This window comes from Salvelinus sp. IW2-2015, linkage group LG1, assembly GCF_002910315.2.
Source record: "Salvelinus sp. IW2-2015 linkage group LG1, ASM291031v2, whole genome shotgun sequence".
Classification (NCBI taxonomy): domain Eukaryota; kingdom Metazoa; phylum Chordata; class Actinopteri; order Salmoniformes; family Salmonidae; genus Salvelinus; species Salvelinus sp. IW2-2015.
The window spans coordinates 37,052,440-37,070,735 of record NC_036838.1 but is presented as its reverse complement, the minus strand read 5'-3'; the positions used below and the strand labels follow the sequence as shown (position 1 = coordinate 37,070,735).

General features: G+C 39.1%; 1 pseudogene; it reads left to right on the top strand.

The window, feature by feature from the left end:
- The first annotated feature begins 11,097 nt into the window (after window positions 1-11,097).
- LOC111966704 (receptor tyrosine-protein kinase erbB-3-like) overlaps window positions 11,098-18,296 on the top strand; it is a 33,525-nt pseudogene continuing 26,326 nt past the window's right edge.

Here is an 18,296-nt window from a genome sequence, read left to right as displayed (position 1 = left end):
CCTGATCTGTTTCACCTGTCTTTGTGCTTGTCTCCACCCCCCTCCAGGTGTCGCCCATCTTCCCCATATTTGGGCTGCAATCTGAGGTGTAGTTAACTCTAATGAACTTATCCTCTGCAGCAGAGGTAACTCTAGGTCTTCCTTTCCTGTGGCGGTTCTCATGAGAGTCTGTTTCACCATAGCGCTTGATGGTTTTTGCGACTGAATTTGAAGAAACTTTAAAAGTTCTTGACATTTTCCGGATTGGCTGACCTTCATGTATTAAAGTTATGGTGGACTGTCATTTCTCTTTGCTTTTTTGAGCTGTTCTTGCCATAATATGGACTTGGTCTTTTACAAAATAGGGCTATCTTCTGTATACCTTGTCACAACACAACTGATTGGCTCAAATGCATTAAGAAGCATAGAAATTCCACAAATACATTTTTAACGAAAGAAAAACCCTCGAATGAGTAGGTGTGTCCAAACTTTTGACTGGTACTGTATGTATGTGTGTGTATATATATGTGTACTATAGTTTGTTTAACAAGTATATATATACACAGTTGAAGTCATACATTTACATACACTTAGATTGGAGTCATTAAAACTTGTTTTTCAACCACTCCACAAATTTCTTGTTAAACAAACTATAGTTTTGGCAAGTCGGTTAGGACATCTACTTTGTGCATGACACAAGTAATTTTTCCAACAATTGTTTACAGACAGATTATTATTGTTTACAGACAGATTAACTCACTGTATCACAATTCCAGTGGTTCAGAAGTTTACATACACTAAGTTGACTGTGCCTTTAAACAGCTTGGAAAATTCCAGAAAATTATGTCATGGCTTTAGAAGCTTCTGATAGGCTAATTGACATCATTTGAGTCAATTGGAGGTGTACCTGTGGATGTATTTCAAGGCCTACCTTCAAACTCAGTGCAGCTTTGCTTAACATCCTGGGAAAATCAAAAGAAATCAGCCAAGACATCAGAAAAAAAACTGTTGACCTCCAAGTCTGGTTCATCCTTGGGAGCAATTTCCAAACACCTTAAGGTACCACGTTCATCTGTACAAACAATAGTACGCAAGTATATACACCATGGGACCACGTAGCCGTCGCACCGCTCAGGAAGGAGATGCGGTCTGTCTCCTAGAGATGAATGTACATTGGTGCGAAAAGTGCAAATCAATCCCAGAACAACAGCAAAGGACCTTGTGAAGATGCTGGAAGAAACGGGTACAAAAGTATCAATATCCACAGTAAAACGAGTCCTGAAAGGGCACTCAGCAAGGAAGAAGCCACTGCTCAAAAACTGCCATAAAAAAAAGCCTGACTACGGTTTGTAACTGCACATGGGGACAAAGATCATACTTTTTGGAGAAATGTCCTCTGGTCTGATGAAATAAAAATATTATTGTTTGGCCATAATGACCATTCTGTCTCCTGTCTCCTAGTTTATCACAATTCCTGACATTTAATCCTAGTAATAATTCCCTGTCTTAAGTCAGTTAGGATCACCACTATATTTTAATAACGTGAAATGTCAGAATAATAGTAGAGAGAATGATTTATTTCAGCTTTTATTTCTTTCATCACATTCCCAGTGGGTCAGAAGTTTACATACGCTCAATTAGTATTTGATAGCATTGCCTTTAAATTGTTTAAATTAACTTGGGTCAAACGTTTTGGGTAGCCTTCCACAAGCTTCCCACAATAAGTTTGGTGAATTTTGGTCCATTCCTCCTGACAGAGCTGGTGTAACTGAATCAGGTTTGTAGGCCTAATCAAGCTGTCATCAAGGCAAAGGGTGGAAACTTTTAAGAATCTCAAATATAAATTATATTTTGATTTGTTTAACACTTTTTTTGTTTACTAAATGATTCCATATATGTTATTTCGTAGTGTTGATGTCTTCTATTATTCTACAACGTAGAAAATATTCTAAGTCAAAAAAAAAAAGTGTGTCCAAAATTTTGACTGGTAATGAACTGGCAGCTTCATTAAATAGTACCCGCAAAACATCAGTCTCAACATCAACAGTGAAGATGCGACTCCGGAATGCTGGCCTTCTAGGCAGAGTTCCTCTGTCCAGTGTCTGTGTTCTTTTGCCCATCTTAATCTTTTCTTTTTATTGGCCAGTCTGAGATATGCCTTTTTCTTTGCAACTCTGCCTAGAAGGCCAGCATTCCGGAGTCGCCTCTTCACTGTTGACGTTGAGACTGGTGTTTTGCGGGTACTATTTAATGAAGCTGCCAGTTTGGGACTTGTGAGGCATCTGTTTCTCAAACTAGACACTTTAATGTACTTGTCCTCTTGCTCAGTTGTGCACCGGGGCCTCCCACTCCTCTTTCTATTCTGGTTAGAGACAGTTTGGATGGAGACCTGGTTARTGACTGAAATACAAAAGGAATTGCTTATGCACAACCAAATTTTGAAATTGCACCTTGTGTATTCTACATTTACATTTTACATTTAAGTCATTTAGCAGACACTCTTATCCAGAGCGACTTACAAATTGGAAAGTTCATACATATTCATCCTGGTCCCCCCGTGGGGAATGAACCCACAACCCTGGCGTTGCAAGCGCCATGCTCTACTGGCGCTTACTCTATAGAATTCTACTATTCTAACTCTCAACAACCATGTATTTGGGAAAGAAACACTGCTTTAACTATATACTGCTGGTCACAAAACAATTTGTTTACCACTGTCTCTGAGGATATATGATTGTCCTCCCTTTTATAGGGAATAGTGTCTTATGTGCTTTCCCACTCAGATGATACAAATAAAGTGAGTTTTCCATCTTGTGGTTACTTATGGTATCACTTCCAAAATATTTCCTGCTCATACATACATAATCTCTGTTTACAGTTGAAGTCGGAAGTTTACATACACCTTAGCCAAATACATTTAAACTCAGTTTTTCACAATTCCTGACATTTAATCCTAGTAAAAATCCCTGTCTTAGGACAGTTAGGATCACCACTTTATTTTAAGAATGTGAAATGTCAGAATAATAGTAGAATGATTTATTTCAGCTTTTATTTCTTTCATCACATTCCCAGTGGGTCAGAAGTTTACATACACTCAATTAGTATTTGGTAGCATTGCCTTTAAATTGTTTAACTTGGGTCAAACATGTTAGGTAGCCTTACACAAGCTTCCCACAATAGGTTTGATGAATTTTGGCCCATTCCTCCTGACAGAGCTGGTGTAACTGAGTCAGGTTTGTAGGCCTCCTTGCTTGCACACGCTTTTTCAGTTCTGCCCACACATTTTCTATGAGGTCAGGGCTTTGTGATGGCACTCCATACCTTGACTTTGTTGTCCTTAAGCCATTTGCCACAACTTTGGAAGTATGCTTGGGGTCATTGTCCATTTGGAAGACCCATTTGCGACCAAGCTTTAACTTCCTGACTGATGTCTTGAGATGTTGCTTCAATATATCCACATAATTTCCCTTCCTCATGATGCCATCTGTTTTGTGAAGTGCACCAGTCCCTCCTGCAGCAAGCACCCTCACAACATGATGCTGCCACCCCCGTGCTTCACGGTTGGGATGGTGTTCTTCGGCTTGCAAGCATCCCCCTTTTCCTCCAAACATAACGATAGTCATTATGGCCAAACAGTTCTATTTTTGTTTCTCAGACCAGAGGACATTTCTCCAAAAAGTACGATCTTTGTCCCCATTGCAGTTACAAATCGTAGTCTGGCTTTTTTTTATGGCTATCTGGGGGATATCTGGGGGGCTCCCGAGTGGCAGCGGTCTAAGGCACTGCATCTCAGAGCTTGAGGCATCACTACAGACACCCTGGTTTGAATCCAGGCTGTATCACAACCGGCCATAATTTGGAGTCCCATAGGGCGGCACACAGTTGGCYCAGTGTAGTCCGTGTTTGGCCGGTGTAGGCAGTCATTGTAAATAAGAATTTGTTCTTAACTGACTTGCCTAGTTAAATAAATCTTAAATAAAAAAAACAGGATAAAATGCTTGCTCGCTAGCCTAACTTCCTTTCATGGGCAATGATGCACCAGGCCAGATAATTAACATTTGCCTAATGTTACTACATCTAGCTATCTGTTGATCTTCCATCCTCTCAGGCCAGGGGCACAATGTATGAATTTATTGGTTGGATTAGAATCATTGTTATAATCATTGGCCAGTACAGAGAATTAAGTAAAACCACAAGTCCAAATCCCTATCTCCATCCATAACTAATTTAGAAAAGAGATGATTTTAGCCAGCTAGCTAGCCTCTGGAGTCCAACGACACAATGAAATGCAACAAATATTTTTTTTTGTCAAAGATGTTTGGCTTCTAATGTGATGTTATTGGTGTGAATCCAAATCCAAACTGGCTTCCCTTGACACTTTTTTTTGTGGTGCGCCAGGAGCATTCACAGCTGAGCTCACTCAGTTTAGCTCAACACTCACTGGCTATTATTATTGATATTTTTTATCAAGGGAGGCCAAATGCTCGCTGGCTTCCCTTGCACTCAATGCTACGAGCGGCAACAATGTCATACTATTTTTGACCAGACAGCATAGATGAGCTATACATACAGAGACAGAGGGGCGTTGTTTTGTTCAYTTGGATACTTTCTCCGGTGAGATACATTCAGCCTCTTGCGAATTGAAGGACATTTATGAAACACAGAGAGATTTAAGATACATTATTTTGTATGTTTTTTCTTGGTCATTTTTTGGGGGAAGCCTGGCTTCCCCTGGCATCCTTGAATACACACCACTGGTTAGTTGTATGCCCTCCCATGCTTCCACTGTGATCAGGTCAATATACAGTACTTAATGGGGATATGGACTGGTCTCCTCTAACCTACGTAATTGTGCTAGCACTGCATGGCCTAACTGCACTGCTTTCTGTGTAATAGATAGTCACAATAGATAGCTGGATGCTTAGATTGCCAACAGTTAAAATGCAGCTTCTCTCACACTCAATGTATTGTGCTATAACTGGATAAATAGATGCATCACTGCTGGGTGTCTATTTTAGCCAAGTAGTAAGGTGTGTGATGTCAGTATTGGAAATGATGTCCTGTAGTTCAACTCAGACACTACTACATGAAGATGTGCACACCTCACCTCACTAAGACAAGTTCCTACTGCTTGCCTACCTGCCTGTCCTAGTTAGGAGTCAAACTGCATCATGTTGCTCTTACTTGAGTTCATTTTGTCTCAGTGTTGAGTTGGATCTGGGGAAGACGTAAGGGTCCAAGTTGATAGCAGAGTGTAATTGTATTTGACTCTTGTTGATGTATTTATTAATGACGGTGTCTATTTTATTTGATGTTCATTTAATGTATTTAATTAATTGTTTGTTACTTAAAAATAAGCAGGGTGAAACAATTTATCTTTGTATTTGTCCTCTTTTAGGAGTCCTTTACTCTTTTTCAGGGGTCCTTTCTTCAATTTGACATGCCAGATACTGTATGTTAACACCTAAAGCTAATAACAATATAAATGGAATTGATACCAGCCAAACTCAGAGTTTACTGTCAAAAACAGTATTTTTGGTGAGTGTTGTAATATTTAACACTATTATACAGTATACTGTATCTACCTAACAAACCAAACAGTSCAATATTCAYATACAGTGCCTTCAGGAAGTATTCATACCCCTTGATTAAATATWATTTTTTWATTCACCCATCTACACACAATACCCCATAATGACAAAATGAAAACATGTTTTTAGACATTATTGCAAATTTATTGAAAATAAAACACAGAAATATMTAATTTACATAAGTATTCACACCCATGAGTMAATACTTTGTAGAAACACCTTTGGCAGCGATTACAACTGTGCGTCTTTTCTGGGTAAGTCTCTAAGAGCTTTCCACACTGAGATTGTGAAACATTTTCCCATTATTCTTTTMAAAATTCTTCAACCTCTGTCAAATTGGTTGTTGATCATTGCWAGACAAGCATTTTTAGGTCTTGCCATATATTTTCAAGTAGATTTCAACCTCTCCAAAGTGTACGAATGTGGTAATTGCACTCTTTTTGCACACTGGATGTGCCTAAAAGTCATTGTTCACTAAAAAAACTACATTTCTACAACACCAAACTCTCTGAAACATTGTGCTGGTGTCGGGGGACATACAGGGGATATGGATGCCTACAGAGCGCAAGCAGGCAACGTCATATTTTTGATGCGCAAAGATATAGTCACTCGGTGGACATTCGATGTTTCCATTAAGTCATACATCATCAGATAATATTGGCAATAGGCTATATTTGTTCCTACCAACCTAAGGATTCATTTGATACCCCCCATGTAGCTATAGCACAGAGCAAATCGAAGATTACCCTGTAAGATGTTTGCAGTTTGGTGAAAACGTTGTATTAAATAAACATTTTGACTCTCGGGGCTGGTGATCAATAACGGTAGGTCACAGGCAGACAAATAAGATATCCTCATGATCTGTGGAGTCCCGGTTCATGGTGGGTATCAACGTATTCCGTGTTTATTTTGTTTATTCTTCACAACGCTAACCGGAATGTAAGTAGCGGTCATCTTGAAATGAGGTAATCAGCTCGGCCTGCCCTTATAAATTTGTATGTCCATATATGGTAGTTAGTCATACCAAGTTTTGAAGGCACTGATGAATAGCCAAGATACTCAGCTTTCCGCAGACACCCGGCTTTTGCAGATAGGGGCTACCGTTCTCATACCAGACTGAATTGAATAAAATAAATGAGATACGGTCCCCACATATGCAGACTTCACATTTTAATCTCCCAGTGTCTGTTGGAAAGCAGACTGAACCAGGTTTTCCTCTAGGATTTTGCCTGTGCTTAGCTCCATTCCGTACATTTTTTAYCCTGAMATACTCCCCAGTCCTTAACGATTACAAGCATACCATAACATGATGCAGCCACCGATATGCTTGAAAATATAGAGGGTGGCACTCAGTAATGTGTTGTATTGGATTTGCCCCAAACACAACACTTTGTATTATGGACAAAAAGTGAATTATTTTGCCACATTTTTTGCAGTATTACTTTAGTGCCTTGTTATAAACAGGATGCATGTTTTTACATCTTTTTGTTCTGTACAGTGCCTTTAGAAAGTATTCACAGCCCTTGACTTTTTCCACAATTTGTTGTGTTACAGCCTGGATTAAATTGTGTGTTTTTTTTGTTACTAGCCTACACACAATACCCAATAATGTCAAAGTGGAATTATGTAGTCATACATTTMATCCAGGCTGTAATACAACAAATTGTGGAAAAAGTCAAGGGGTGTGAATACTTTCTGAAGGCACTGTACATACATCTACAGTATGTTACATGTGTTGAATAATTAGAGTTTTTTAGTCTTATAGTATTATAAGAAATTTTCGTTTCAAATTGGTTTGCTTGTCAACCATACAGCTGTCGGATCTTAATTAAGAGCCAGATTRCTACAGTTGGAAAAKAATCCTGCAGCAACAGGAAATTGGAATTATTATATGGATTATAATTAATGTACATGTTTGTAGGGGTTGACACATTTTACATYAGGGCAAATCAAGTCTGAAATGTTAAAGTGGAAATTACCAACTTTAGAAGCCTTTTTAAACCTTGAATAAACTACAAGTTTGCATTTCATGCTGTGCAGGAAAATTCTCATCAATAAAAGAGTGATCAAATTAAGATTCTACATCTGTATGAGGATGTGAATATAATATCTATAATATAATTTTCTATATAATCAGCCTACAATTTCTTTATACCTTCTATGAAAATGTTGTATTTTATTCCATTGTGCAAAATAAGTTAGCAAGGGTTGTCTGTTCTGTGTTCCTTTGGGTTCCTGTGTTTGAAGAGAGTGGTTGGTTCAATTTTGGTAGTCGATTTTTGGTGCTTGAGTTTAAAAAAAATGTATGGTTTAGACTGTGTCTGTGAACATAAATGAACATTAATAATGATAATCAATGGGGAAAATAACGTAAATTACTTATTGAAGAATTGTTCTGTGATGATGACCAAGTCTCAGGGACATCCTACCTTGTAAGGCTGTAGAGTGATGTTATAAAACAAAGGAAAATCCTGCTGTGTCAAAAATAAATCAGTTTTCTGTATGACCTGACTCACAGGCTCTGACAGATGGGGTGACATTAGATACAATCAACTTTCAGACGATGTTGTCTATATACCTGGAGTGCTCCGTTACATCTAACCTAGATTCAGACAACAATCACTGAAGTTATTTCTTCATGCTGGCCTGAAGAGGTCAGTCTTCACCAGCACACGTCTCTCACTGGCTAATGCAGTACGAAAATGTCATTGTCATTTGCCTCTTAAATGTTTCATTGCCTGGCCTAATGTGAAGTCATTTTTTTGTCTAGCTGCATAAAGACATTGTAAAACAACCCCTACATGCTTGCTTTTAATTGTCTCATCTTTGTTTATTGTATTTGACCCCATACCTCACTGTTAACCAAGACGAAACAAGAGGTCCTTTTTGGAAAATGATAAGATCTTTGAGAATAACTTCCTGATGGAACCTCTGGCTATARTGAGATGTTTACTTTTTATTTTAGCATAATGCATAACAAGAGTATATTTATACATGTGGCAATGCCACAAATAGGAACATTTGGGGTCTTTCGGGTGTTTAGTTACAAAAAAGGTCTTAAAATGATCATTATTATTCTWAAACTAGATTTGTCACATGCTTAAGTGCAGGTGATTTAACCCAAAATACTTTGTTCAGTGTTGTTCTTTACAGTTTTCTCAATCGCGTACATTTCTTGGAAAAACGTTGTCGACAAAACACAACAAGAACTCTGGCCTTTTGCAAAACAGTAAATGCACATTCAAAATGTAGTTGTCTTCTCAAAACATGAATAAATTAATCAAAACTATATTATACCGTCAAAATTGTAAATACATTCATAAAAAGAACACAACTGCCTGCAAAACGACGAACACAACCATATTTATCTCTTGAGTCCAAGCACACAAAACTGAAAGTTAGTCTGTCTTTTAACAATTCCAATAGATCAATACATGTTCTTTGCTGTCACTAAATCATGATGATCAAAAGTGGAAGTACATCTATGCAAAGGTGCAGCATTATGGGCAAGAAATGGGCCTCCTTTTATGCATATTTCTCCAAACAAATCAAATTGTATTCCTGATAAAAAGTCTAATAAAAAATGTGCACATGGTATGCAGGATTTATTCAACAGCATCATCACAATCAAATTCCATATATAAAATACATTGTCTGATTTGCTCATAGTTTTGTTGACTTTCCATTGGCATACAGAAACACAATCCACAATAGAAATAAGGAAAGGTGAATACATTGAAGAAACAACTGATATGAATGTATAGGCCTCAATCCACACCAAAGCGCAGCTCTATAATGGAAAGTCACAATGTTGAAGATTATGACACCTTTGCATGTCCGCAATATTGTAAAAATCCTAGAAATTAGACAGTCCTCATTGACTAGATCTTTCCCTATATTGTATGACACTGATGGGGTGATTTAGAACACAATTACACTTCAGATGAAAACAATTTGTTAATATTCTGTGAACAAAAYACTTCTTGTGTTCACTGATGACATTTGTATTTAAAGTTTCGCAAAAGGGGTTGTTCTGAGATACGCAACTCGAGCAAGAAAATGATCCCAAGTTCGATAAATGTATTTGAGCATTTGGTCATTGCTGTTCTGCTATTGATAAGTATCAACACAGATCCCAAAAATGCTTTCACGTGATTGAGAAAAACTGTAATCAGTGCCTGTCTGGTCAATCACTGACTCAGACACACACACACGCACACGTGCACACACAGACTGGAGCTACAGGCAGAGCCAGTTTCAGTAGAGCAGTTGTTTAGCTGGCTCACCCACTCAGACAGACTGTGTTTGCATAAAGCTCAAGTGACTAGTCAAAGAGAGGAGATTATGTTGTTCTTTGTCTTGCCAAACCAGAAATGTGCCTCAATTTGAGCTGTGTACCCCTTGTGTGTGTGTGTTGTGTGTGTGTGTTGTGTGTGTGTGTGTGTGTGTGTGTGTGTGTGTGGTGTGTGTGTGTGTGTGTGGTGTGGTGTGTGGTGGTGTGTGTGTGTGTGTGTGTGTGTGTGTGTGTGTGTGTGTGTGTGTGTGTGTGTGTGTGGTGTGTGTGTGTGATGAGAAAGTCTAAATACATGTACCATTTTTTTCATTAAATAACCACTATGATGACGGTATGAACTATAAAGAGTCTATTCATCTACAGTTCCTGTTCCACTACTAGGATAACATCATCAGTTCATTAGCCTACTGTCCGTCACAGAATACCAAATTTGAATAGTTGAATTCATGCCCGAATATTGATGTACTTTCACACTGAGAAAAACACAAAACAAAATGAAACATTTAATATAAAATGTGATATTTTGTTTCAGTGACGCAGACAAGAGAATGCAAGAATGTTTGCCCCGTCTGTGCGTGCGCTTGTAAGGGTTCAGAAGTCAATTTGATCCGTTGACAATGTGGTCATTGTGATAGCTCTGGTCCAGCACCCTTCAAAGAAAGACTGATTAACCAGTCCAAGATACCGAGGTACAATACAGCCCTTCATGGGGAACAGCGGTGCAATGTAACTCTCAACAAGCAGCCATTTGTCAATGGTGGGCTTACATTAGCCCGGATAAGGTCTCCCTGCGAGAAGCCAGGATGCCCAAATGATGTTGAGTCTATTGTGTGTGGTTCATCATATTTTACTGGTAGGGCTTCAAGATTGTCTACAAGTTATTTCTTCAAATAGTTTAGGTATAGAATTATGTAGGGATTTCTAAATATATCTCAGAAATCAGAAATCAGATTMAAAAATGATCTTGATTTATCATACAGTACTAGCATGACTAATATACCTAATATAAGCAAATGAAAAAGGAGCTTTATTTACTACGAAGGATTGTTCAATAATAATCCATTTGTGCCAAGTGCTACTTTGTAGACTTGATTTATGCAGACTGTTGTAGAGTAGCCTACAGAAGGCGCATCTGCCTCTGATAGGTTCAACGACCAGTCTGTGGTCCAATCAGTGACTAGTGATGATTTTACACATCAGAGGTTGAACGATTGTAAACTCTGTGTCAAACCGATGTACACTTGCCTTTATCCTATTCATAGCGTGTACTTTTGTCAATACTCTTAGCGTTTTTCTGTCAATTAAAGGAATGTATTAACCAATTGGACTCTGCTGAGTAGCCTTCTGCCTCACATAAAAATGTCAAGAGGACTCTTCAGTCGACTTTAAATGGACTTACTTTAACTGTTCTTCTCTTTGGGATACTGTACATAGCAGGGATACATTCGAAGACTTCACCTGTAGATTTGGACTTTTWTTCAAAGGATTTCGTAGCCTAACAATTCCTGAGCAGTCGGATAATAGTAGAGTTTAGTCGATATTGTACATCTCTCTGAGCTCGTAATGTTTGATACATTTTGTCGACTGTCCGAATGAGGATGACAGGTCTCCGGCAGGTGCTCGCGCTGTGCGTCACGCTAACATGGCTCCAGTTTACCTGCGCTCAAACCCAAGAAGGTAGGTTCCGTGTCTGTATTGCGCTCGCCATCAAATTGAGTAGGSTGCAATGTCTTTCAAATGATTTCCTAATCACCCGATTTTATGAGCCATTATGTTTTCTATTTGACTTTAACCACAAAAATTGTATGTTGCCTATTATTTTGTCAATAATCSCACTTTTAGGCCCAGGAAGTTTAACACCACTAAAAATATACATTGCTTACGAAATGTTGTTATAGGCAAAAGAAAGAGTCAACAGTGTTTAGTGGCACTAGTGCCCATATGTCCTATATGTTTTTCTCACTGTGTTAATTTACAATCAAGCTACATGCTGTAGTGTTTTTATTTTATTTTAGCAGTGACCAATCCCACAGAGTTGTGTACATAAAAGAGTCAATGGTGCATCTCTTGTGCTCACCTAAATCAGTGCWGTCAATCTGACCATAGGGACAAAACCAGTTTCATATGTGCAGAACCTGTTTGCTGTGCGTCAGCCAACTTGCAGAACAGAGTGTGCCTATGTGTTTGTGTCTATTGTCTCTGTGCTTCTTTTGTATGTTATCGCTCTCCATGCAAGCTGCTAACAAAAAACAGCTCCTCCCTAGAAATGACTATTTTGTCTTTCTCTCTTTCTCACTTTGCACCTCTTTACATTTTTAACCCCAGTGTCCATATGATATGGTCAAGAGTTTAAAAAAATAGCTACTCATTAATAACAAGCTTCCTGGAAACTTGTCAAATCTGTGAGGTGTATTCATGGTGAGTCAGGTATGATTGTATAGCCTCCATGTTAGAGTGAAGTGTTGTGATTTGAATCTGAACTTTGGCTCTGTACTGATGTCATCTGGCCTTATGTAAATAAGGTGGTGCAGTGCAGGAGGAAAACAAAGTCAACAACAGGTCAGGAGGCAGTTGATAGTCAGACTGAGCCTCTGGCATCAGTGAAGGATAATAGGCAGAAGTAAATATACTCATACATGTCACGCAACTGAGGAAATATAATTAATGTAGATTCTGATCTGCATCAAATCAGTACTTTATTTCCTCTGCTAGCACACTAGGCCTATACCTATTTCAATGTATTCTCTAGAGATCTATAACCCCTTATCAATATGTGGTAAACAATTTGACAAATGTTGTAAATATGTGGTAAACAGTGAATTCATTGAAGGTAAATGATGCATGGATCATATTTATTACAAGTTAATAAATGGTTTATTACACAATGGACCAGAGTTGCRTCTGCATGTGCCCCAATTATTATAAGCAGTTAAATAACTCACACTTTATTTATTGAGGGACAGCTGGTCCAACATTGCAGCTATGGGGTGAAGACAGTTTTGCTCCTATCCTAAAATTGATCMAAATTTAATTTAATGAAATATAATTTCAATTTGATTGATTGATTGATTGGTTGTTTGATTATTTGTCCTACACGTGACCATGGGCACTGGTCAGGCAGTGGTTTGTTTTCTTAGCCGTTGAAGATGTGGCACAGAGCTCTAGATTACAAGGCCCTATAAAAGCACTGTGTGCCATGAACTTATATCAGGGGTCAGAGATAACGATAACAGCCATGCCATAAAAATGTACCAATCACAGCCCTTTCTCAGGCATCTCTGAAGCTTGGATTTTCCTCAATCTCTTCAAGCTTGTTTTTCTTCACCCGGAACTGTGTGTGTATGTGTACAGTGTGTGCTTGTGCATGTGTGTGTGTGTATGTGTGCGTGTGCGCGTGTGTGTGGTGTGTGTTTTAAGATTTGACACTGGAGCATATTTATCCGCATCAAATCATTCTTGTTATGTGATACATGTTGTTTTCAAATGTTGATGATTGAGTGATTTCTGATAAAGATTAATTATGGCATACCGTAATGATATTATGATGCATGCACACCTTTGTAAGATGTGGATTGTTTTTTGGTTAATAAAAACAAACCATTTACCAGATCTTCAGGTTTAATTCTACAGATGTTGGAGTCATGTCTGTGAAATAGAGAGGTAGGAAACCTGGGTTATTTTCATACATTGGTCTCCCAGACTAGTGCAGTGCATGGCCACTGTARAGGAACAGCATAAACCAGTGAATGTTTGCTGAACAAAGTTAATTGCACTCAATCACTTTTTATGATTTCATTGGTTTCAATATGTATTAATAGCTTAGATTGTATGTCTTTCTTTGTAATTGCACAATACTTATCCAAACGTTGTACCCATTACAGTTAATATTTCAAAAGTTTATTTCCAAAGATTTTAGATGAGGGTTTTGCTGCGAAACGCTATACACTGAGTATACAAAACATTAAGAACACCTGCTCTTTCAATGGCATAGACTGACCAGGTGAATCCAGGTGAAAGTTAGGATCCCTTATTGATGTCACTTGTTAAATCCACTTAAATCAGTGTAGATGAAGGGGAGGAAACAGGTTAAAGAAGGATTTTTAATCCTTGAGACAATTGAGACATGGATTGTGTATGTGTGCCATTCAGAGGGTGATTGGGCAAGACAAACTATTTAAGTGCCTTTAAACAGGGTATGGTAGTAGGTGCCAGGCGCACCGATTTGAATGTGTCAAGAACTGCAAAGTTGCTAGGTTTTTCACGCTCAACAGTTTCCCATGTGTATCAAGAATGGTCCATCATTCAAAGGGCATCTAGCCAACTTGACACAACTGTGGGAACCATTGGAGTTAACAGGGGCCAGCATCCCTGTGGAACGCTTTCAACACTTTGTAGAGTCCATGCCCCAACAAATTGAGGATGTTGTGAGGGCAAAAAGGGGGGTGCAACTCAATATTAGGAAGGTGTTCCTAATGTTTGGTATACTCAGTGTACATCCATTATTAAGCTGGAATGGAATGTTCGTATCCTGTATATTTAACATAGAAATTCAACCCATCATGAATCTAACCTCTAATGGTATAGTGTTTGGTTAGACTTAGGCCCTGTCCCTATGGCACCCTATTCCCTATATAGTGCACTACTTTTGACCAGAGCCCAGATCTCATATTACTGTATTGATAATGTTTTATATATATTTTTTATTATTGATATCAAATGTATCATTTGTTCAGTTCTTTATTACAAATGTAATTATTTGTCACATTTGACTGTGTAAATCCTTGAATGCTACTTTTTCTTCTGAGAATGATGCGAATATATCTTGTTTTGCAGCAAAATGTGGTTGTTTGTATCTCTGAAATGAAACCATCCAGTGATAGATTTCAAATAAATACATGTCTGTTACTGAACAACCCCATGCCACGATTAGATGTGGGAAAAACACACCAATCTCTTTGGTAAATTCTTTAAACCAAAAATGCTAATTTACCAACATTTCTGAAAATGGATATATAGCGTTTTGGAATGAAACTCTTTATTTACTCTTTTCATTTATCACAGAAAAAGTATTCCTAAGCTAAGCATTATTTCAATATCAATGGACCTGAAGGATTATACCCCGTGAGAAGTGAACAATAGTAATATAAAATGTGCCTTATAAAATAAATGTGACATAGTATGTGTTTATATGCTTTGATGTGTGTGTTGATCCTTCTGCTCTGTGTGTGTATGTGTGTATGTGTGTTTGTGTGTGTGTGAGTCAGTGTGTGTGTCAGTGTGTGTGTGCTGAACATACATCTCAGTGAGGCGTGTATGTGAGAATAGACCTCTAAGGTATGCAGTAATCTGTTGGCGTCCTGAGCCAAGTTTCTGTTTACCTCATCCACCGTTTCTATCGCTTTATAGAAATTGTTTATCTCCTCCTACCTCCATTCTTTCTTTTCTTTCCCTCCCTTTTCTTTCCCTCCCTTTTCAGAAACAGCTGAATGAAAATGACAACTAAACCTGATCCAGAACTGAGAAATGTTTTCTAGTGTGTTAGGTTACTGTCTATGGCAGTAATGTTTTTTTAGTGTGTTAGGTTGCTGTCTATGGAAATGGACAATGACACCACTATCTAGCCTTGACTGCATATGCAACAGAGGAAAATAGTCAGGAGAAAATGGAAAAGAGGTATAGAGTCTAGGAAAATATCTTCATTATGAGAGAGAGAGAGAGAGAGAGAGAGAGAGAGAGAGAGAGAGAGAGAGAGAGAGAGAGAGAGAGAGAGAGAGAGAGAGAGAGAGAGAGAGAGAGGAGCTTCTATACCAGAACCCTGGGGCCCTGTGCATGCTCCTAAATGTCGACTGCATGAACTTTCCAAAAATCATTGAAAGGTCATGATGTTTTGACTACAGTCGACTGCAAGTTTCTGCAGCTGCTCTTCACCAACTTCATCCTGCAGTCATCACCTGCATTGTGGAAGGCTCTATTGTCAAGCAATCATTAGAGTGTTTTTGTTTGACCCATACAAACGTGACTAAAGACATAACTTAAACAGGAAGCAATTGGCCACGATTTCTGTGTACAGTAGATATACAGTGCATTTGGAAAGTACTCAGACCCCTTGACATTTTTATTCTCCACTAGCATAGAATACAGCGGGTGTAACGATACAGTGAAATGCTTACTTCCAGCTCTTCCTCAACAGTGCAGAATAAATGTGAAGTAGCAAAACTATCATTATAAACTGAGCGGTTTGAGCCCTAAATGCTGATTGGCTGACAGCCATGGTATAGGAGACCGTATATCATGGGTATGACAAAACATGTATTTTTACTGCTCTAATTACATTGGTAACCAGTTTATTATAGTTTTGCTACTGTATATTGTATATTTAAGCAATAAGGCCCGCGGGGGTGTGGTATATGGCCAATATACCAGGGCTAAGGGCTGTCGAAAGGTTGATGAATCGAATTCCCGAGCAGGGAAAAATCTGTCGTTCTGCCCCTGAGCAAGGCAGTTAACCCACTGTTCCCCGGACACCAAAGACGTGGATGTCGATTAAAGCAGCCCCCCGCACCTCTCTGAATCAGAGGGGTTGGGTTAAATGCGGAAGACACATTTCAGTTGAAGGCATTCAGTTGTATAACTGACTAGGTATCCCCCTTTCCCCTTTCTTAGCCACGACGCTATGCGGGCCTTATTGCTTAAATATACAATGTACAAAGTAGATTAATAAAAGTAATACAAATAGTAAGAAAATAACAAGAGCACAATAGTCGATTTAAAAAAACAAGGTAATACAATATATAATATAGAAGACAAAAAGTGACCATTTTTTACAAACAATGTGAAACAGTGTACAGGAACACTATGGAGGTAGATAACGTGGCTGAACAGCATCTGATGACCTTCTTTGTGTACAATTATTGTGCTTGCATACACATTAATGTTTGTCTGGTGATTGTACACTTTCGTGATTTTGTTTGCCTGGGTGTACATGTGCAGGTGCACAGGACTATTTCTCAACAGGTAATTGAACTGGTTGAGTGTCAACAGCTTTAAGCCATCCACTGATAGCAGTGACCCAGCTCAGGCTTCTCCCAGTGCTTAATCTAGGTGGGGCAGTGATAAGATGGTTCGCAGTGGGCAATGTACACATAAGAACATAATTACAATCTAATGATAATTACAATTCCAAGGCCCAAATGTGTCTACACTGCACAAAGTCCATGGCCCAATTTGAGCTACAGTACACCTACAGTACACCTACAGTACACATGCTTAAATGACACTCTCTTGTGTTGTAACTTGTACACCTGGCATCTAGCTGGTGATTCGTTATATAAAAATGTCTGTTCCTTGTTTATTACACGTTTATTACACACATGCAATCTCACAATGGCAGGCTGCACATATGCAAGTGCTGGGCAAGAGCAAAATGTGCAACCTTGTGGGTGTCCAGGACCAAGATAGAAGAGCACTGGTCTAACGTAGCATGCTGCTAGGTATACTTAGAAAAAAGGTGCTATCTGGAACCGAAAACGGTTCTTCGGTTGTCCCCATAGGAGAACCCTTTGAAGAACCATTTTTGATTCAAGGTAGAACCCTATTGGGTTCCATGTCAAACTATTTCCACGGAGGGTTCCAAACTCAGCAAAAAAATAAACGTCCTCTCACTGTCAACTGCGTTTATTTTCAGCAAACTTAACATTTGTAAATATTTGCATGAACAAAACAAGATTCAACAACTGAGACATAAACTGAACAAGTTCCACAGACATGTGACTAACAGAAATTGAATAATGTGTCCCTGAACCTTGGGGGGGGGGGGTCAAAATCAAAAGTAACAGTCAGTATCTGGTGTGGGACCATGACGGGACCTACACCTCCAAATCGATCCCGCTCCAGAGTACAGGCCTCGGTGTAGCGCTCATTCCTTCGACGATAAACCCAAATCCGACCATCACCCCTAGAGACAAAACCTCGACTCGTCAGTGAAGAGCACTTTTTGCCAGTCCTGTCTGGTCCAGCGACAGTGGGTTTGTGCCTATAGGCGACATTGTTGCCGGTGATGTCTGGTGAGGACCTGCCTTACAACAGGCCTACAAGCCCTCAGTCCAGCCTCTCAGCCTATTGCGGACAGTCTGAGCACTGATGGAGGGATTGTGCGTTCCTGTTGTAACTCGGGCAGTTGTTGTTGCCATCCTGTACCTGTGCAGCAGGTGTGATGTTTGGATGTACCGATCCTGTGCAGGTGTTGTTACACGTGGTCTGCCACAGCGAGGACGATCAGCTGTCTGTCCTGTCTCCCTGTAGCGTTGTCTTAGGCGTCTCACAGTACGGACATTGCAATTTATTGCCCTGGCCACATTTGCAGTCCTCATGCCTCCTTGCAGCATGCCTAAGGCACGTTCATGCAGATGAGCAGGGACCCTGGGCATCTTTCT